This window comes from Gallus gallus, chromosome 18, assembly GCF_016699485.2.
Source record: "Gallus gallus isolate bGalGal1 chromosome 18, bGalGal1.mat.broiler.GRCg7b, whole genome shotgun sequence".
NCBI classification, from domain to species: domain Eukaryota; kingdom Metazoa; phylum Chordata; class Aves; order Galliformes; family Phasianidae; genus Gallus; species Gallus gallus.
This window is the reverse complement of record NC_052549.1, coordinates 4,590,839-4,610,455: the sequence shown is the minus strand read 5'-3', so window position 1 is coordinate 4,610,455 and position 19,617 is coordinate 4,590,839. Positions and strand designations below refer to the sequence as shown.

At 52.2% G+C, this 19,617-nt stretch overlaps 1 protein-coding gene and 1 long non-coding RNA gene across 3 annotated transcripts in view; both read right to left on the bottom strand.

The window, feature by feature from the left end:
• Positions 1-12,007, bottom strand: part of TNRC6C (trinucleotide repeat containing 6C) — a 90,440-nt gene extending 78,433 nt beyond the window's left edge. Inside the window, exon 1 of the mRNA XM_015295277.4 lies at positions 11,047-12,007. The gene's annotated coding sequence lies outside the window, so the exon portion shown is untranslated. The remainder of the gene's footprint in view (positions 1-11,046) is intronic.
• Positions 12,008-15,253: 3,246 nt separating this feature from the next.
• The window catches only part of LOC107054740, a 121,974-nt gene continuing 117,610 nt past the window's right edge, over positions 15,254-19,617 (bottom strand). For both annotated transcript variants that reach the window (XR_001469322.4, XR_005840685.1), the window contains 2 exons: positions 17,174-17,288; positions 15,254-15,550 (listed from right to left, as the gene is read on the bottom strand). This is a non-coding gene — a long non-coding RNA (uncharacterized LOC107054740). The remainder of the gene's footprint in view (positions 15,551-17,173; positions 17,289-19,617) is intronic.

Here is a 19,617-nt window from a genome sequence, read left to right as displayed (position 1 = left end):
TCTTTGAGATCTGGTTCCAAACGGCAGCGATGAAATAGGGAAAGAACAGATAAAATAAACAGCAGTGAGTACTGGAAAAGCAGGCTGCAACCAATTCAGGGCAACTGAGAAATGCTGCTGCAGAAGAAAGGAGCCAGGTGCTGTTACTCGGGAATGACAAATCCAGAAGGGAATGCAGACACCCCAACCCAGAGGAGGAATGCTGCAGAGGCCCCATGCCACCAGCAGCCCCTGGTGGGGCTGGGATTCAGAGGGATAAACCAGGGCTCCTCATCAGCCCATTGCTTGTGCTGCTTCCTCCCTCACCCCTGCTCTGCCCAGCCCTCTGTGACCTGTCTGCAGCTGATGCCAGCAGAAGGCAAAGAGCTGGCAAGAGCTTCACCAGCAGCAGGCCCTCCCCTTGGTACCAAGGCTCAGTCATTAACCAGAAAGGGTCGGACCGGTCCCCACTGACCAGCTCTCCTATCACCTCAAAGAAAAAAGGAGTCCATAGAACCAGGCTGAATGAGAACGAACACAAAACCAGAACAAACATAGGTCAGAAAATGAAAGGCAATAATCAATTAGAAGTGACGACAAAGCCAGGTGCAAGCAAGCAAGCAAGAGGAAGAATTCGTTTTGATGCTTTGCAGCACAGCGTGCCCAGGGGCAGGTAAGGGAAGGCAGCATCTGGGCACACACCACGCAGTGCCAGCAGCTCCAGCAGCATCCCCTGCTGCCTTCCTGGCCATGAAGGGCTGGTGAACACAGCCCCCAGCAAGGATCCCACGGCGTGGTCCTTCAGTGCCTGCTCCCCCATCCTGGGGACACAGCCCAGCTTCTGAAGTGAACTCCCACGGACTGGCAGGAGGTGGAACTACACGGGGCAGCAACAGCAAGAACAGCTTTAGGAGTCTTTAAGAGAAATAGGATGGTTTTCTCACTCTCTGGGCCCGATGCAACTTACCACAGGACAACTGCATCCACGTCATTCCTCATTACCTGTAGGAACCTGCAGGAGACGGGGAGCACCCCAGAGGACCCCAGCTTAAAAGGGGAAGGGATAAAAACACCACTAACGGCCAACAAGGATTTGTGAAGAGGAGCTACATCCAATCAGCCTGTTGTTTTCCCTATGGCATAGCTACAGGCGTTTTTAACGAGGAGATGCAACAGAAGTAATTCATTGGCTTCTCAAGCAAGATGTAAAGCTCTGTTAATAAGAACACTGTGCTTTAGTGGTTTTCTAAGAACAGGGTAGGGAAACACGAGCTGAGTGACACTGCAGCACAGTCAGCACTTCCCCTTCCAAGCAGGCAGGGATCCCATGGATTCTGCTGCAGTACATCACACGTGTCCAGCAGCATCCCGTACTTCTATGAACACTTCACTGCTGATGAATGCGTGCACTGAGCTTCCAGTCACGAGGCTGCAAAACACAGCTAGACAATTCAGAAGCAGATACAAGCATGTGGTGTGGATAACAGCAGGGCAGCTCAGCAACAGCACGGGGTACCACGTTCAGCATCAGGAATTAACTGGGAAACCACCCTCAGCTACAGCACTGAGGACAAGGTGAGCTGAGCACTGTGCTTTATGCATAGGTATGATCACGCAGCTTGAAACTAAACGCTGTGATTTGAAAGTCTGGGTGCAAAACGTGTCCCTGCAGGGAATCATAAATGAAGCTTGAGGAGCATTTGTTTGACCTCAATTTATGATTTATTAATCCCACGCTTTGGGGCTTCTGACTGTCAAATTACGTCCCTGTCCTGCATTTGTCACTACTCAGTACATAATTTGACTTGACAGGATTTCTCCCTTCATGTGAAACATCAAAATATCACCCTCTGCTAACTGTGGGTCTGCTACTTCAGTTTTCCCACTATCTGGTCAAGCGATGTTGAAGCATGCAAGACAAAACCCATCAGTACCAGGAATAGGACCCTGGCTTCTGAAGCCACAGAAACCCCACCAAGAGCCCTGTACATGAACAAACCACCACCACAGCCCTTGGTCCTCCTTGGACTGCACAATGCAGTTTCAGCTCTAAGGCATCTCGGTGTGCATCTGGTTTTGCCTGCTGATTTGTGTGCAGGGTGCTGCAGGGTACCCCCAGGTCTCTGATGCTCTCTGGACCCTCCTCCACAGCTGCCAATAACTGTGAGGGATTGCACTCGATTCCCACACAGCCCACTTCAGGTTTGCTTGAAATCACAGCCCACGTTACTAAGGTGGCAGGATATGCATAGACCACTGAATTCACTGCTGAAATTTGAGCAGGAGCAGAACGGAGCTGCCATTTAAAGACAACAACAAACACTACGGGTTTAGCTGAGAACAGGATGTGAAAAGCATCGTATTCAATTAAAAGATCTCACTGAAACTATGGGAGATTAGAGGTCACTCAAGAGACAAGAGTTAATAATCTGCTCTTAGAACCTTTGCAATAGAAATCCCATCATCAGGTGGAAAAAGGAAGAATGCTGGCCTAAGACATCTCAACCTGCAGCAGCTGGTGTGTCCAGCAGTGCCATTTTGGATCACTGGTTTAAGAGCATCTCCATTGTGACAGCACCTCGAGGACAGTGCCAAGTGCTATTTAGTGCAGGACCCAGCCTCGCCTTTCAGCTTCCAGTTCACTCAACAGTAACTTTTTGTGACCCTATTTCATATACGACCACCATATAAGCAACCACCACAGCACGTTAAGTTAGAATAAAAAATAACGTGGACTCCACAGAAATCATCGTTCAGTTAAAGATTTAAAACAAAGGAATAAAACAAACAAACCGTGGAGGAACCTGGCCCTGTTTTAGCTTCTATTAAGCAGCACAGGGGAAATCCCAAAGAGAAAGGCTTCCCTGACCAAGAATGCAGGCTGACCACAGGGAGCAGGTCAGATGCCTGAGGTCTGACCACGCACCAGCATTGCTCAGTCCCAGCGCACAGCTGTGGGCTTTGGGGTTTTGCTTTTCATCTACAGGCTGCCTTTCTCACTTCCTCGAGGATCACTGCCAGAGTTCTAACGAGAACGTTCCCATTGATGGGTTAGGTCTTTATTACTGAGTATTGCAAAGCAACAGTAGTAGTTGTACAGCAAAACCATGGGTGCAGAGGACATGGCAACCACACACCCAACACGGTAGGAACAGTTCCCCTTGCCCAGCAAATAAGAGAAACTCATTTCTTGAACAATTAAGCTCCAGACTGAGCAGTGAGGTTGACCACATTGAGCATCCCAGCCAGGCCTGCTATCTACCAGCAGACCAAGCAGCACATGGGGCAGAGCTGCCCCCCACTCTTCCTGGCACATAACATACAATGCAGAACAGCTTTGCAATCCAGCAGCAGAGCAGCATGCGCTCATCTCTTCCAGGTACTACATTTGTCTTCTGCAAGTGCTTGAGAAGATCAGAGCACTGCAACAAGAGACAAAGAGCCTGCAGAGCAGCCAGCTGCTCAAATAAACATCACCCATCCACTGACCAAGAGGCAGAGGCAACCCGTGGACAAGCTGCTGCTCAGATGTTTGGCAGGACCTGAAGAACACATCAGAGCAGTGCACTTCCAGCACAGCACACATGCACACAGCTGAGGAGGAGGTCAGGGGATGGAGCAGCAGCAGCTCTTTTGCTCCGGGTTCTCTGTGTGCTGATTTCTCCCCCAGCAGGGCTGGAGCAGCCAGGCAGCATCACTGCATCACCAGCCCTCAGTGACACAGCAAAGGGGACAGTAAGCAGTCAGAAAGAACACAGCTTGTATGCAGGACTCCTTCATGCAAACACAGCTAGAAGAGATGACAGGTACACTTGCTCAGCTAACACGATGCATCACTTTGCCCGTAAGGTTCCCAGCGCCCTCAGCTCTCCTTTCCCCCTCTCCATCACAGTAACACACCAGCACTCAGCTATGTAGCCATGCCACCTGACTCAGCTGCTGCCCATCTGTGATCCCCAGAGGCCCTTTCCACTCCTGTGACATTAAAACCACTGCACGGATGAGCCACGGGAGCCTACAGAAGGCAGTCCTGGGAGATGGCATCCTGCACCTCTGCCTTGCTTGGCTGAAGGGAGAGCCAGAGCTGGCATGTGGCACCGGGCAGGGCTGGGACAGACCTGATGGGGCACCACAAGGACAGGGCCTGCTCAGGACCTAAGGTCTGGGGTTCAGAAATAAACAACTGTACCATCCTTCGTGCAATATGGCTCCAAGTGGTACAACACAGCGCAGGGATCACCAGCACGAGATGAAATTAAAAGGGGAAAACAGGCATCAACAGCACCCCTTCCTGGAGAAGCCATAAGGGAAGCAAAGCTGAAGGGAACACGAAGACGGAGCTATACGTTCTCATAACATATTTATTCCTCTAAAAGATTTCAGACTACACAAGCCCTTAATTTCCTCCTCCTGCATTTTCAAACTTGTTGGGAGAGCTCATTGAACATTCAAGTTGTTGTCTCTGAGTTTTCCAAATACCATTCTATTTAAAGGCACCGTGAATAGGGAATTCAATTTATCAAGTGAATGAAAGAAGAATTCTTAGCAGGAACCCTGGTGAGCTAATCAAGAGTCACAATAAAATGTCAGGGGTCCTGGAATTCTCCGCAGGAGGTTAACACCAAATCTGATCCGAGCAAAGGAAGACAAAACACACTACAGCCGAATGAACTGTGCTCAAAAACTGCACGCTGCAAATACGTGCAAGTTTAAACACAAATGTAAAAAAATTACTTGTTTTGTATTAATTCAGCCCCTAGCGTTTAACTACGGAACCCAAAACATCGCCCTCCGTGACTGTTCTGCTCAGCTTCAATATACATTTTGAATCAATTCAGCCTCTGTCCCACTGCACCTCCAGTTGCAGCACACGTAGTCCTTCTTTCCATTAAGTTTACAAGTTCTCTGTTCCACCACTTTCCATAATAAAAGCGTCCGGACACCAATTCCTGCCAACAATAAATCTATCAAGTACTCCATTACCAGCTGAACTCGGCCTTTTTATTATATACTGGAATATCAGATCCATCATCAGAATGGATTATCACCGTGCTTCAACCCAGCAAATGAACGGCCTCTCCATGAGGGAACGGGGCTGCTTCCAGCTGCAGCAAACACCGCTTTGGAAATCAATCTGTAGCGAATCACCATCTCCGCGTTGACCATTTCATGCCTTCAGTTAGTCCATAAATACCCAATGGGGCAGATATCCTCAGAAATACATAGGCTGCTCCAAAAGTAATGCTCCCCTATTTATTTCCCATGGAAACTACAGATCCAAAGAGCATGAGAGCATTATTTGGTAGAGCAAATTCTCAGCTACTGTTTTGCAACACCATCAGCTGTGCACTTACACCAGAGATGCCACACTCAGGGGAGGTGACCACTGTTGCCATCACCACTGCCAAATTGTGTCACTCTGCCTGGCTGTGCTCGCAGCCACCCCTTGGTCTCCATAAGCATTCACCAAGCTCAATGGCAGTGGGTGCCATTTTTTCTTCATAGAGAAATTCAATCCCACATGTTTGCTTCATGTGCTTCCGTGTCAGATGTCAGACTGCTCCTCCGCTGCCATCTGTCACACAGCAACAAAACGCAATGGGTTACTGGTGGGAAGGTTCAACCTCTACTGCCTTATCACCAACATGTGTTTCCAACAGCACTGGCCAACATCATACAGTAGGAGGCATTACTTTCAGAGCAGCCCTCCCATACTCAAAAGGTCTGCATATTACCACATCAGTAGATGCAGACAGAACTCCAGACAGATGAGTTCCTGCTTGTCTGGATGCTGACAGAGGGGACAATTCCAATGCAGCTGGACTGTCAGAGCACCGGATCACCATCCGGATAGCACAGACCAACAGCTATCATCTATCTCACCTGCTTCCAAAGACATGGGGTTTTACTGTCACCTTCATAGTTCTTCCACCAACGTGTGAACAACGCTTTATCTTTACAAATGCAATTAGAAGAAAAAGTTGATTTTATTAAGCAAATTGCAACGGATCCACCCAAGAACACAGCCACTGCTTTGTGCAAATATTACGCTTCAGTGTAGCAGCGTAATATGAAAAGCAGTGTGCTCCTGGTGCCTTGGTGCCCGGTGAGATGAGACTTTGATTGTTGTTGGTTTTCAAAAGCAAAGGGCTTCAACAAGCTTGATCAGAAGGATAACTGCTGGAGAAAGTAATATCCATCATACCTTCACTAAGCTCTGATAAGTCCCACAGAACATCTACTCTATTTACAGAGCCTTTTCCTGACTGCAGCAATCACAGACCAGATTTAGTTCCACACCTGGGTCGGACACCCACACCTGATGGTCAGCATACCACAAAATATTCAGCAGCATTCAGATTGCCACAAGTAGGCTCTTCTGTACCACAATATGCTACAGCTTTTAAAAGGCTTAAGAAGACAAATCTCTTCCATTATCTATCAGCTGACACCACAAAGAGAAACCAAACTGTTTCATAAGCAGGAAAATGAAGGGGTACATTATAGACAGATGTGATGAGCACCCTCAGGACAGTAGGTTATTTTGAATTAACAGGAACTTATTGCAGCATCACAACTCAAGACCAAGACAGAACACTGCACAAGACAGGGACACAAAGGACTAGACGTGCAGGTATGTGCTATCTTTCATTTTGCAGCCTGGGTAGAAAAGAAGCTGTTGAGTGAAACATCTATTCCCAAGCTGAAAACAGGGCCGAATCCCAACCGCCCCTTTTGGAGGCAATTCTCCTACATTAGGCAAGCTTGTAACTGGTTAGAGATACTAAGAGAAGGGGAAAGTTGAGACCTGCAGGAGGACAGAAGGACAGCAGTGGAAGGGTGAGAAGGCATCCTGCAGGCCGGTGGTCACAAAGCTTCCCAACACCTCCTAACTTAGTACCAACATCTACAAAGTTGCTCTACCAGGAACGTTACAGGCAATACCAAAAACCATCTCTGGTTTTCTGTCAATAGCACAGGAAGAGAGCACAGCAAAACGGCATGCAGTGCTGACCCATCTGTGCAGCTCTCAGCACTGCTCAGTGCCTCCTGCTCCTACAGTGGTTTGCACTGCAGCACTGCACTGCTGCTCTGCTGTCTACCAACAACCACTGTTTAAAAACACCACCGCCGTCAGCATCTGAAATTAGCATCAGCCATAGAAACCTTTTGGGATTCTGAGGAACTAAGAGCCCCAGACAGACCACGCACGGCATCAGGCTGAGCTTAAAATAGAGCGTGCAGTTTGAACTCATTACTGATATGTGCACACGCTGACCGCGCAGAGCAGCATCCAGGCCACGGCCAGCACCGTATGCAGCCCCAGACAAAAGTTCTGCCTCTGCTGCTTTTACAAGGAAGTCCTGCAACAGCAGCACTGCTGAGAAAAGCATAAACTTCCAGCAAAAACAGCCAGGCTGAGTATAGGAAGGGGAAAAGGAGGAGGGAAACCAGGGCAGCTAAGAAGAAGCAGACATGCCATTCGGGGGGGGGGGGATTTTCTTGACCAGATCCTAACACAGGCACTCCCCCTGCGATGCCTTTGGGAAGTCACTATGGGAAAACGCACACAGACCTCATTAACAAGCAGCTAAGGAAAATTCGGGATGGCTCTGCCTGCAGAAGCTGCCCGTGGACACACACCAAGCACTGAGCAGCCCAAGGGGGTTGTTTTCCCTTGGGGTGAGGGCTCTCTCTCCCTCCAGCTGGTAGTCACATAACTATTTTGAGACCTATAAACGTATTTTTATCTGGGGCTTAATTACACAAAGGGATGCCAATCGACTCGACAAGTCAATCTGCCTCCTAAATGAAAGTCTCCAGCAATTCAGTGCTTACCGCTAAGAAAGCAAACACACACACAGCCATGGGATAAACATCAGCTATTTTAATACAAGGCAGAAAGCAACCGTCCCCATTTCATGGAGTCATAAATGGCCCGGGTTAAAAAGCACCATAAAGATGGTTTAATTCCAACCCCCTGCTATGTGCAGGGTCACCAACCACCAGAGCAGGCTGCCCAGAGCCACATCCAGCCTGGCCTCGAATGCCTCCAGAGATGGGGCATCCACAAGAGTGGATTCTCATAAGCAAGCTTCTGAAACAGAATCTCCTGACTGAAATCTAAGGCACTGCAAACGTAGCTCTCAATTCTTCAAACCAACGTGCATTTCAGAAGCAAACTGCAGAGAGCTGTTTATTACAAATGACTTCCACCTCCACAGCCCTCAGAGGCAAAGCATAAAGCTGTGTGCAAAGCTAGACAATCTGGGCACCCAGCCATAAACCAGCACTGCTGCAGCACAGATAACTGTTCTCACTCTCGAGCCATCCTTGGCTGTAAACCCATGGGGAAGACATCCAGAACGCAGCCCTCACCGCCGCCAAAGCTTCTCATGTTTTATGAGCTTGCATTGCAACTGCAGTTGGGGCTACAGCACTGAGAGCTTACGGGGCTGGTTCACATCCAGAGCTAAGAGCAAAACCAACTCCCATGTCGATGCCTGCTGCTCTGAAGGGAAGACTTAAAGCACGTCGAGCCGTTCCGCAGATGTCTGCAGTGAAACTGAGTGCCCCTCCACAAAGAAAGTGATGTCACATTTCAGAACAAGACAAAAGAATCGGCAGCACGTTTTGAACTGCCGCTGCGCCCTCAGCAAACGATCCCATCTTTGATATCACCTTCAGCAGCTCTGTGAGCACTCGGCGCAGGAGATGCAGTTTGTTGCTGTGACCGAACTGAGACGTCTTTACCTCGTGCAGGGGACATTAAAATGCATTAGTGCCAAAGCAGGAACGGCACACCAACGAGGCTTCACAAAGCACAGTTAGGACTGCTCACTGGAATCCAAGTGAAGGTAATCACAATAAAGCAGTGATAACATAAGCACGGGTATATCTACATCCAGTAACTAAGATGTAAAACTAAGCCATTTGTCATTAACAGCTCAGAATCCTAAAGCAAGATCAAATCATACCTCAATTCCTCTGCTTCCACGCGTTGGGAACCATCCTTCATTGTACCACCAGCATTTACCAGCAAAGAGACCGTGCAGAGCACATAGATCATTTACTAACGCCATTTATTGTCACTTCTAGATCACCTTCCCATTCAACAGAGTGCATTTCTCCTCTAAACACTATTTGCTGAGGCTGATATCTTCATAACACAGCCGAACACCTCAAGCCATTATCACTAGAAGGCATCAGCTGATGCTAAATTGGCTCGACTGCAGCGTCACAGGCATTTAAGAGGTTTCCTTATCATTCATCTTTAATACCAAGGCATCGACAGGCTCCTACCTGCAGCTTCCAGGCCAAAGGGAAACCTTCTAATGGCATTACCATTATCTTGTCATCTGAATTTTAAACAATTAAAACAATAGCCCTCGTGTTGCGCATCTCCGCTGTAACCAAAGACCGTAAATGTTTGATCACTCACTTCTCATGCTCGAAGTCTTACGCAGAGCACTGATTATCTAACAAAACAAGCGACGTGAATTCCACCTTCAAGCTGCCATACCTTCCAACTCAGAGCCGAGTAACAGACTGCCCTGTTCTGCAAAGGTTTGGGCATCGCACTTTTAAAGCTGCAGCTCTGGTAGCCAATACCATCCAGCAATTCTTTCCAAATGAAAGCCTCTTTTTTACTGAAGCAAAGGATGGCTCCACCCCTGCCCTCCTCCTTCAGCTTGTTTTGGAAAGGGGCCAGATGACAGCATTTGGAAAAGCGCTTGTTTATCTCGGCGAGGCCAGCTGCTTAAAGGAAATGGATGTAAGTTAACCTATTACCCGGCCCCACACACACACGCACACACAAACACACCGCTCTTGGTTAAGTCTTCGCAGCTCAAAGCGAAACCAAACCCTTCCGCTGGGTTTTAATAACAAATGGCCACTGAGGAGAGGAGCTGCACGCCTCGCTGCCAACCGGCCGGGGAGCTGTGGGGCAGCCCGGGCTGACAGCGGGCAGCAAATCCCCACCGGGACCGACAGCCCTTTCGGAGCGAAGAGAACCAAAAGCATAAATGAGAGCCTTTCCTTTCAGCCTGCTGTAACGCTGTGCTGCTGTAAGGTTACGGTTAACCAACGGTTTGAGGCACGGGAAGAGCCTCTGCTTGGCGAAGCCTTCAGCCTAAGCACGGTTCGCTGTTGCTGCTCGGCCAAGGACGGAACTTGGAAGCTCTGAGCGCTCCACCTTAGAAGCACTTTTGTGCCCAATTACGCTTTTATGCTTAGGAAATGTCACAGTCTCAGAAGGCCCAAGTATAAAAGGACAGGAGCGCTTCCTTTAAGGGTAAACAAAAGACGATGGAAGTCAGGAAACGCACAAGTTGTTTCATTAATAGGAAAGACTCATCGCGGAAAGGGGAAAAAAAAAACCCTAAAATGAAGGCAAGCAGCGGCTTTCCCATCCACCATTCCACCCTGCAGGCTCCGGGCAGCGCACGGCAGCGCCATCCCAGCCGGGGCCGAACGCCCCTCCTCGGGGTCGGGCCGGGAGCGCCCGTGCGGTGCGCAGCTCCGCGCCGCGGCGAAGCGACGCCCGGGGCTGCAGCGCAGCACAGCACAGCGCTACGCGGGCGGCGTAACCGCACTACGCGGGTAGCGTAAATCCGTCCGTAGGCGCAGCGCTACGCGCCCGGCGTAACCCCTCCGAGGCGCACGGCTGCGGGAGGGAGGGAGGGAGAACTCTGCAGCAGAAAGGCCATGACGTAATAAGGATTACGGCTAAATTTAAACAGGCCGTGGTGCTGCGGGACGAGCGGCCTCGCAGCCACACGCTGCGGGCTGAGCAGGGGATCAAGTAGCCAGGAAGTACGGCAAGCAGCGTATTACAGAAAGGCACTGAACTCTCAGGACGTGTAGGTTAGCAATTAATTCCCATAACAGCCCTGCAACGCGTTAGGGGATCAGCCTTCAATACAAACCAACGCGACGACCCCAACTCCCGGAGCTCCTCAGCGCCTCCGGCCCGGGATTCGAACCCGCGGCCCTCGGAGCCCCACACAGCGCACCGCAACAACGCTCAGCGCCCGCGGGTCCCGCACCGCCCGGCGCCCTCACCTTATGGTCTGCTCTGTGCGGGGCTCTTTGGCAGCTTTCGGTTCGGTCTCGCTGTGAGGAAACGAGCAGGGACGTCGTCTACGATGGAGGGGGTTTCTCTGACGCGTTCCTTTCTTATTTTAAAGGTTGTTTGTTGTGTCGGTGGCGGTTGGTTTCCTCCCCCCCTCCCCTCTCTTTCCGTAACTGTACCCGTAATTTCACGAATCGATGCGAAAAAATCTCACACGGCCAAAAATAATCGTTAAAAAAAAAAAAAAAAATCAAGTTTTTGCTGTCGTCGTCGCCGTCTGCCCACAGCCCCCCGGAGAGAAAAGACATGAAAAGGAATCGAACGGCACGGAGGAGGAGGAGGAGGCGGCGGAGGCGCGCAGACGGAGCGGAGCAGCGGCGGATCCCGTCGGAGCGCAGCGCGGCTCAGTCCGTGCCCGGAGCACTCTGTCCGCGCTGCAGCCACGATCCGAAGCGGGGCGGGAGGGGCTGCGCCGCGTCCCGGTGGGTTCAGTCCGCGCGGAGGGGCATCCGAGGAGGTGAAAAGTGCAAATGAAAACGGGAGAATAAAACAAGCGGAATAAAGCGCGGCCCGCCGGGCACGGTCCCGCAGAGGACCCCCCCCGCACAACGCCGGAGCGGCGCTCGCAGTGCCCTCCCGGGAGGATCCGCGCCGCGGGGCCGCCCCGCAGGAAGCGGCGGGAGGGGAGGATCCGGCGGAGTCCCTCCGGAGGGGGGGGGGGGGAACGCAGCGGAGGTGCCCCCGGGGCGGGGGTTCGGGCCGGGCTGCAGCAGCGGGTGGGGGCCGCTCTCCGCCGCTCGCTCTCGGTGTCCGCTCAGTGCTGCTGAGCCGGGCCCCCGCTGCTCCTCCGCGCCGCCGATTCGGACGCCACCTCCGCTGCCGCCGCCGCCGCCGTCCTCGGGAGCACAGCTGCTGCCGCCGCGGCCATTTTGTTGCTAACTGACAAGAGCCGCGCCGGGCAGCGCGAGAGCGCGGGGAGGCTCCGCCGCGCGCCCCGCCCCGCCCAGCGCCGCTCTCGAACAGGAAGTGCGGCCCCCGCCCCCCCCACCCCCCTTCGCGGGCCCCGATCCTCCGCCCCGCGCGCGGCCACGTGACAGGGGAGCCCCCGCCACATGCAAATGAGCGCCGCGGCCGCAGCCAAAGAGCGGCGCGAGCGGATGCCTTCGCCCCGCCCCACCCCCCCCCCCCCGCTCCCTGCTCCTGCCCGGGGGGGGGGGAGGGGGGAGCGCGGGCTGTGCGAGCGGCGGCGGTGCGGCGTGCGCGGTTCCCCCCCCCCAAAGTGCAAACGGGTATCGGTGCGTGCACAGCTCCCGCCGTGCAAATTAAGGTTGGTGCGTGCACGGCAAGCCACCCCCCCGATCAAACAGGCGTCGGGGCAAATGGGTATCAGTGCTTTTATAGCCCCCCCCCCCCCCGCGCCCCCCCTCCCCCTCGTGCAAAGAGGCAGTGGTGCATTCGCGTACCTCTCCCCGTGCAAACGGCGGCTGTGCCCCTCCCCGTGCCAACGGGCGTCAGTGCATTCATAACAAACAGCGGTCGGTGCATTCATCGCCTTCCCCCCCCCCCGCCCCCGTGCAGACAAGCGGTGGTACCATGGGCGATGGTGCATTTACACTCCGTGCAAATGGACGTTAGTGCCCATTTATATTAAAAAAATAACCTTTTCAAGCAGGCATCAGGGCATCCCTATGCTCACCCCCTCCCTCCAACGAGCACCACGCTGCAAAAAGCGGGAGGGGTGCACAGAGTGCAAGGAGAGGCTGCTGGGGGTGGGAGGGAGAGTGATGCTTGGGCCCGCTGCACCCCGAAGTGCTGCCGGGGCTGCAGGGAGCAACACGCACACAGCTGGCACTGAGCAGCTGGAGCCGTGTGTGCATGGATCGACGTGCATCTGCAGCTCCGTTACATACGTGCATAGCATAGGTGTTACATACACATACATGCACCGTATGCACGGATATGCATATGCACCGTGCACATAAGCAACGCACGCATCTGCCCATGCACCGCACACACCTATGCACGCACAGCACTTCTCGGGGCTGTCCTGCATTCCCTCAGCCCCTCTCTCTGCACGGTCCCTACAGGGCTGGCACAGGGCACCCCGGGGCTGTCCCACGGCCGCTGGAGGGAGCCCACATGGTGCCAGCAGCAGCGCCAGCATCGAGCAGCGTTGCACAGCGGGCTCCTGCTGCTCACACACTCCGGTATCTCCCAGCACGACGGTGCCAAGTGGCTGCACACCCTGCAGCGCCAGAGCAGAGCAAACCTGAGAGTGCACCAACATTGCACCATTATGCACCACTACATTCGTGTGGCCGTGGCACAATCACCACTAAGTGTGACGTGCCCTCACCCGCTGACACAGCACCCACTGTTCCAACGTAGCACAGCCCCAAAATACCACCTGTAAAAGTTCTCTCTAGCAATGCAATTATTCCCTTTTCCCTGAGCTGCTCCTCGTTAAACTCAGAGCTCTGTGCTACATCCATCTGACTTTCCCTGCTTTGCTCTCCCTGCAGTGCTTTGCCCCATTTTTGCAATCTGGGCACGTTTGCATGGGTGCCCATTGGCGACGTGCCCTGAAGAGCTGCTGCCCCAAAACAAGGGTGCCCATCAGTCTGAGCAAAAATCCCATTGGCTGATACCCATTTTTTTTGCAGGGTTTACATGGCCAAAGCAGTTTACTTCACCAAACACTTTTGATTTCTCTATTTTTCTGTTGAAATTTGGAGTTGGTCTGTATTTTGGAGTAGGAGATAAAAGCACGTCTCTATGAACACACACCTACATTTTCTCTACGCACCTGGATGTGGAGGTAGCAATGCATGCTACCACTTCTGCACAATAACCCATTGCTGCCCAGCAGTGCAACATCTGGATTCAATTCCCCCCCAACCCGAGAGGCTCCAACCTGCATTTCCCATGGGGAGATGTAGCACGATGCTAAACAGCATCTGGGAAGGGGAAAACAAGGTATGTTTTATTCCTGCTCTCAGAGCAGAGCTATTGTATAAACAAGAACATGAATGTCCCCAGGCCAAGCAGAGAGCAAGCAGAGCTCTGCTCTCCCCTTCGTGCTGTGGCACACAGCAGCTGTGATAACACGTTCTGCCTGTTATCCATTGCTGCTTAACATCACACACAGCGTGCCCTGAATGGAGGGACAGAGCCCAGGGCCTATAGAGTGCTCTGGAGGAGAGGAGCCTCCTTCAGACAATTGGGTTCTGTCTTCGTCCCATAGAACCCCGTCTGTGCACGGGGAGCACCGGAGCTCTTTTCCTGACGTGTTCATTGCTCTCCTTAGGGCAGACGCTGCTTTGCAGTGGGATTTTGCAGCAGGGCCTCATCAATGACCTGGATAGCTGACCTCAGAAGGCAGCAATGAACCAGCCCATGCATCCATGCCCTGCTCCTCTTTACACCAGGTGCTGAAAGGTGCCAAAGTGGCAATGCTCAGCGCTGAGCAATTGTTGGGTCCCTGCATTCATGCCCAGGGCAAACAGGAGTTGGTATGGCCTAATGATGTGGGGGAGACAAAAAATAGGATCATGACCATTTGAGTAGGAAGGGACCTTTGAAGGCCATCATAGGAACTCCAACAACTCCCTGTGTTTCCAGCTGCCCATAACACGCATTTCTTCCCTTCTCTGTTTAAACTAGAGACAGAATTTGCTTTGCTGGCAAAGCACATTTTGAAGGGCTGATATCAATATAATGATTCTATGATTCTAGTGTCCGTTTATGGCATTCCTTGGGATCTGAGGGTGAAAATGCTCTACTATTGAGATGACTGCGCTGCAGAGATTTCCCCATATTTGGGGTAGGATTGCGCCTGGGGTATCTTCTGCCTTCCTGATAGGATATATCCCTGGGGTAGAAAGCAGGACAGAGGGAATTGTGTGAGACAGATACTAGTTGTACTGGTTAACAAAGCTCTATAGGGTGCTCAAGGCAACGGGATGGGGTCACACCAGGGAAGGTCGCAGTGCTGATAGGCACAGCCCTAAGCCAGGACCCAGCTGCTCCTTGGAATCCATCCCTGCTCCCTACACCGCTCACGGAGCCACTGGGATGGCAAAGAATTTATCACCACCCACCCACCATCCCTAAAGTTTTATGGCAATATGGCTCCATTAGAAATCCATTTTACAGAGGTATTAAAATAATGAAGGTGAGAATTAAGAGAGCAGCATGTTCCTTTGAAAACCTGCTGATCGTAATATACGGCTTTAAAGAAAGTTATCATGCAGTCCCCTTAAAGAAAGTTATCAATTAGTCACCGTATCCGACGTTGGAAAATTGTTCCCTGAAGAGGATTTTAGGAGAAAAGCCATTGCCTGAGCGATGAATTCGTCACTGGAAGTGCCACAGCTAAGATGGCATGGAGAGAGACCGGAATCTTCGTAGATCCTGGTGGCTCTGGAACTGGGATTGGGACTGGGACTGAGGCTAGGACTGACACTGGGATTTGGGTTGGGAAGGCTCCTCATCCTGTATGGGCACAGAAAGGTTGGGGATGTTTCTCAAACCTGGAGAAAGCCTGATATTTACGTGAAATTGGGATAAACCTGCAGAATACTTTGTTTTGACCCAAAAGTGCATTTCTTGGTGCAGCACAAGGAGGCTGCACGGCCAGGGGACTGTTATGGCCATGGGGTTGACATAGCTGTGGGGCTGCATGGCCGCAGGTCTGCATGGCCATGGGATTGGTACAGCCATGGCGTTGGAATGGCCATGGGTTTGCCATGGCCATGGGGTTGGTATGGCCATGGAGTTGGCATGGTTGCAGGTCTGTATGGTCTTGGGATTAGTACGGCCATGGGGTTGGTATGGCCATGGGGTTGGTACGGCCATAGAGTTGTTATGGCCATGGGGTTGGTATGGCCATGGGGTTGGTATGGCCATGGGGCTGCATGGCTGCAGGCACCCACTTATCTCATCTGGGAAGCACAGTGCAGCCCTGACGCATTGCTGGGCTCTCCTGAGATCAACCAAACAAAAATATTTGTGTTTACTGTGGGGATTTGTCTGTGCATAATTATGCATTAGTCATTACGAGGACTACGGCAGAGTTTTACACATGTAAATATGTTCCACTAATTAGACAGGGCTGGCGTGGGTTGGGTTCTCTCTGCAGCCCGATCCCGAACTCAGCAGAGCAGAGCTGTCTGAACCTGGATTGTGCTGAGACACGTTAAACCAACCCTCGTGGCTTTGTGCTGGAGCCCCACTGTGCTCAGAGCACAATGCAGCAATGCAGCCTTCAGCTGCTCCCTCCTACACCTGCCCCTGTGGGCAGAGACACTCCGCAGATCACACGCATAAGGCATTATTTCCTCCCAAAACATTTTAAGTGCAGCAGCTTTCAGTAATCTTCCGGCATCTTCTCCTACGTGTGACAGCCTATTAATGCCATTTGCATGAGAAGTACACAATAAATCATTCATGCACGGTTTAGGACAGGTTATGTGTAGCAGCCTCGCGGCGACGGCTGGAAGGAATCACAGCGACTCTTTGCTGGATGGAAATCTGCAGCCTTCCATCACAGCCACCCAAATGGGTAGGAGGGAAAGCACTGCACACCAAACCCACCACCCCCATGCACGCCGCATGGGGTGCAGTCAGCGCAGGGCTGGAGCTGCGTGGCTCTGCTGGCTGCAGCGCAGCACATCTCAGGTGCTCCGTGCCCTCACAACTACTACAGGGTAGCTCTGGTTGCTCAGAAATCAGCCTGAAATCCAGGCTGCTGTACCCAGGACCTCTGCTTTCCTGCAGGAGTGGCAGCGCACGGAACCAGCACCAATGATTTCCTTGCTCCTGATTTACCAGACATCTCAGGCTCCTGTGCCCGTAACACCTGCTTCTTCCCACTGACCCTCGCTTGGTTTCAGAAACAACATTTACCATAGCAGGATGCACAGCTCCTGCAGACTGCGTGTACTGGGAAAGCAGTCAGGAGTGTCCTGCAGTGCATGGCAGCAGCAGGCAGCACCAGGCTGCTCCACGTGGCCCCATCACCACGGCTGCTCACCCAAGCACCACGGCCGTGCAGAAGGACGGCTTCTCATGCACTCATTTCCAACGTGACAGCTGAGATCTGTGCTTGTTGCTCACCTGCGTGTGATCTCGGTGGGGGTGCACCTTCTGAGCGCTGATGTATCACGCCCAAGTCACACATTCCCAGGCTGCTGTTTGATGCTCGTAAAGGACGTCATTCTGAACGCGCTGCCTAAACAAGAATTAATTGTGTTCAAAATTCAGGTTAACGAATGCTGTAAGAAGCTGTCTTAGGGGAAATAAGAGAAAAAAAAAAAGCCAACACGGGCGCTAATGATCAGAGCAAAGCCCCGACGGTGGGCTGACTGGGTCTCTGTGGAAGCAGGTTACTCATCACTTCCAGCAGATACATGCCTGCATTGCAGAATGTTTGTTTTGTACTCTCTGAAGTGGTTAATCTCCATGTGGAGCAATGGCAAGGTGGCTTATTAGGCTAATTGCTAATAATAAGAAGAAGAAAAAAAAAAACCCAACCTGGACGACTGTGAGCAAATATTTAAAAGCAGGCACGGAGGGCGGGGAAAACAAACAGCATCTCAGTTTTGCGTGGGGTTTTCCCACTAGAAATCAGGCGGTGCAAAGAGCCGTATGGTTCACGTGGCACCTCCGGGCGCCGGGCTGTTCATTACCGCCACGTAACTCCGCCATGCAGAACTGGATGGATGGAAAGGTGACTGGGAAGGCGCCGGGGGACGCGCTAATGATCCACGGAGATGTCCCCTCCACCCGGACCCGGTGCCACGTTGTCACTGGGAAACGCTTTGCAGAGGGGTAGGAGATGTCATTGCTGAGCGGTGCCGCAGTGGCGGAGCCCAGGATGGAAAAATAATTGCATGCATGTTTTTTAATACAACAGGATTCCCCCAAGCTCATTAAAGCAGATGGAAGTTTTAGAACCTGTATTACTTTAAAAATTAATTTACAGCTGTGGGGCTCGGTGGCCCAGAGAACATTAAAATGATAAATCCGGAATGGTGATGTGAGCAGAAGGGAGGATTGCGTCGGTCACAACATGGCTCGGTGCGAGGCACGGAGATGTCAGGTTTTGTTTGAGCCCCTCCACGGTTCCCTCCGTGCTGTTGTTTTTGGGTTTAACCCACATTCCAAACCGCTGTAGCAAATTATGAAGACTTCCTCCCTAATGACGTGTGATCTCAAAACCGTGCTGGTGGCTCTGCTGTATGTGAGCCAGGCTACAGGACAGGGGGATGCGATGCTGAACGCCCATGGGGCAGCAGCAGGATGTGCTCTGGGTTGGTCCATGCACCCCAAGTGGGGCTGCAGCTCGACGCTGAGCAAAGTGAGCCCAGCCCTGGGGATGCACTGTCCTCCCCTTCCTGCAGCTCTGCTCACGCATTTATTGTGATGTGCAGGGGGTTTCCTCCCCATACCCACCAAATTAACTTCCCCACCAAATTAACGTTGTTCCTGCCGTTCCTTTACTGCCCAGCCCGGAGCAAGGCGCATTCTATGTGGTGAGTGGGGCTGCAGGCTCCCATTGAGGGCTCAGGGCAAACAAAGCCTCCATTCAGTGCCCGGCCCCTCTGCCGTCCCTTTGAGCCCAGGCTGCTTTCTTTTTATTCTTTTCTCCAACATTGTTGGTTAATTTCATTGACAAAATTCATAACTCGGGGCTGGAGAGCTCGCTGCTATTCAGCTGCTGGGGGTTTTGTTTCGCTTTTCCACGCTCCCATCCCACCCCGCTCCCACCTCCCCCCCAGTGCCATGCAGGGGATGGAGCCCTGCATGCAGCATTTGGAGGTTTTCAGCTTTTGGATGGAGAAGGAAAAGCAATCAGGCAGAATGTGAACCCAAACCGTGAGTGCAGGAGGGCAGGAATCACACACCACAACCAAGTGTTACAGGTGCAGAACCCAGCAGCTGTTTGGGCACCTCGGAAGGACCTGCAACGCTTTTATATATGCACATAGTTGCATTTATAGCCATCAAAGCAGTGCACTCAGCTGGCACCTAAAGCAAGGCTCATAATGGTGTGTGATGCAGCAATTCCTGTATTCCTTTGCACAGCCCCTGCATGGAGTTGGCAGTGCTGGTTTGCAGGCTCATGGCAAGGTCCGGGTGCTTTGCACTGGTGCTGCCACAGAGAGAAATCCCCTCCCAGTGCTTCAAACACTGGGAGCATCTCAGCTGCGGGGTCTGCGTGTCCGTGGTGCTCCTGGTACAGAATGGGGCCACATCCCAACATGCGGGGGCTCTGCAGCCCTGACCCCACAACCACCCATAGGCTGCCAACCCCACACTGAACCAACTGAATCCCTACTCCAGAAGCAACGAGAGGCACGTGCTTATCCCCAAAGAGCTATTTACCCCATAACCTACTTTTGAGACCTCCTTCTCCTTTCATAGGACCATTAAGATTGGAAAAGACCTCTAAGACCATCTAGACCAACCATCAACCCATCCCTGCCATGACCACTGAACCACGTCTCCTTGCTCAGTGTCACTTCCACAACCTGCTCTGCCACTGCTACCCAAACATC